This window comes from Penaeus chinensis, chromosome 18 (assembly GCF_019202785.1).
Source record: "Penaeus chinensis breed Huanghai No. 1 chromosome 18, ASM1920278v2, whole genome shotgun sequence".
NCBI lineage: Eukaryota > Metazoa > Arthropoda > Malacostraca > Decapoda > Penaeidae > Penaeus > Penaeus chinensis.
The window spans coordinates 29,567,426-29,569,925 of NC_061836.1; the positions used below are offsets into that span (position 1 = coordinate 29,567,426).

Below are 2,500 nucleotides of genomic sequence, written 5' to 3' on the forward strand. Positions count from 1 at the left end.
TGAGAAAACTGAGGATAAAAATAGAGGGAATTCTGAGTCGGAGGGGTGGGGAGAGGGGAGAGGAGGGGAGGGGAGAGGGAAGAGGGGAGACGAGAGGGGAAAGGGGAAAGGGGAGAGAGGAGGGGGGAGGGGAGGGGAGGGGAGGGGAGGAGAGAGGAGAGAGGAGAGAGGAGAGAGGAGAGAGGAGAGAGGAGAGAGGAGAGAGGAGAGGAGAGGAGAGGAGAGGAGAGGAGAGGAGAGGAGAGGAGAGGAGAGGAGTGGAGAGGAGAGAAGAGAAGAGAAGAGAAGAGAAGAGAAGAGAGAGATATTAGGATAAAAATGTTCCATATTTCCTCATTTCAAAAACATCAGACGTGACGTTATTGTTACTCTTTATCATTTTATTGTGTTAATTGTCCCCGTTTTTTGTTATTGTTTTTATTTATATTATTTAGGGGTGATATTTGTATTATTTTCGCATTATCGACCATCTGAAGCAGTTTTGTCTACCTGTATCTCTCGTTCTTCCTCTCCCTCTCCCTCTCCCTCTCCCTCTCCCTCTCCCTATTTCTCTCCCTCCTTTCCCTCCTCCTCCTCCATATCTCCTGATCTTTCCCTCCTCTCTCTCTCCCTCTCCCTCTCCTTCTCCTTCTCCTTCTCCCTCACCCTCCTCCCTCCATCTCCCTCTCCCTCTCCTTCTGCCTCTCCCTCTCCCTCTCCTTCTCCCTCTCCATCTCCCTCACCCTCTCCCTCTCCCTCTCCCTTTCCCTCTCCCTTTCCATCCCCATCTCCCTCTCCCTCTCCCTTTCCCTCTCCCTCTCCTTCTCCCTCTCCATCTCCCTCACCCTCTCCCTCTCCCTCTCCCTCTCCATCTCCCTCACCCTCTCCCTCTCCCTCTCCCTTTCCCTCTCCCTTTCCATCCCCATCTCCCTCTCCATATCACCATCATTATCATAATCAGTGATGCGTCATACTCCACAAGGAACATCTATCCCCCCCCCTACTCTTGCTTTCCTGTTGCATCCTCCCCCTCCCCCCCCCTCTTGCATTTGGGCGTTGCAATGCACGTGGGTCGGGGTCTCCGCTGCTCGAGAAGGCTTTGCCACACGACAACACCGTACTGAGTGGGGTGGGTGGGTTTGGGGTTGGGGGGTTGGGGGGGAGGTGTCTTCTGATCGACCTTCGTTTTCCTTATGGTGTTCGAGGTGTTGAAATGGCGCGTGGTGTTGGTTTAAGGGTGTTGTACTGTGTGGGTTGAGGTGTGTGTGTGTGTGTGTGTATGTGTATGTGTGTGTGTGTGTGTGTGTGTGTGTGTGTGTGTGTGTGTGTGTGTGTGTGTGTGTCTTTTGTTTGTATTCGTGTCTGTGTCCGTATGCGTGCGTGTGGCTTCGGGCCGTTCGTGCATGTGCGCGTGTGTTTGTGCGTCCCCGGAGCGTGTGCAGTCCCCTCTGAGAATCTCCCTTCTGGCATATTCCGCGTCCACAGCATTATCTAGAGCCGAGCAGCAGGGCGCGATAACTGTTTTATAGATGATATCGCCCAGTGTCCGCGGGGCTGGCGTGTAGAGACCGCTGTGATAAGAGATTTTTCCGTATGACACTGTCGGGGCGCTGGGTTATTCATTGGACGAGAGAGCATGCTATATCAGGCTGTTCTTGCTGCTGTTCTTGTTGTTCTTGTTGCGTCTGGCTATAAATTCAGAGCGCGCGAGCGGGAAGGCCCTCGTTTGCAGGCGCCGCGAAGTTTGGATGTCTGTGTAACTTTGCGATGGGAAAAGTAAACTTGGCGCTAAGTTCGAATTTGACCCATCAGCGACACGTGACACCGAAAGTGTTTAGGGCGAGATCACCACGGAGTGTGTAGCGGGATGTCGACCTTATCACCTCTCCCACTCTCTCTGCATATCGAATAGCAGATCAATAGGGCTTAGTTTGGACTGGGCCGATGGTTCGTTTTTAGCATTTTGCTTTTTGGGAGGGGGAGCCATTTGCCTCTCTTTTTTTTTCATACGTGTATGAGTCCGCCAAAAAAGTTTGTAATTTGCATTCAAGTCGACGCGGATGAAGTAACGCGCGCGGGCCCGTCAGTCCGAACGACAACCCGAGGAATAGCTTTGTTATTGATTTCATTGTGGGCGTAAATATTTCCAGCCGACATCCGGGACTAATTTCAGATGCCCATTAAATGTTGCTAATTTGTTCGGTATCGGCGGGAGCGGACGCGCGGAGGCCTTGGGGGCGAGGTGCGGGTTAAAGTGAGGGAAGAGACGTGAATTATTTAACGCTACGAACGACAGAAAGATGGCTCGATGCGACACATGCTACGGGGGTGAGGGAGAGAGGGAGAGGGAGGGAAAGGGGGACGGAAATAGAGAAAGGGAAGGAGAGAGAGAGAGAGAGAGAGAGAGAGAGAGAGAGAGAGAGAGAGAGAGAGAGAGAGAGAGAGAGAGAGAGAGAGAGAGAGAGAGAGAAGGGGACGAGAAGGAGAAAGAGAGAGGGAGAAGAAGCGAATGAGAGGGAAA

At 52.3% G+C, this 2,500-nt stretch overlaps 1 protein-coding gene across 2 annotated transcripts in view; it reads left to right on the forward strand.

The window, feature by feature from the left end:
- The window catches only part of LOC125034511 (zinc finger SWIM domain-containing protein 4-like), a 199,167-nt gene that overhangs the window by 148,265 nt on the left and 48,402 nt on the right, over positions 1 to 2,500 (forward strand). The window lies entirely within an intron of this gene.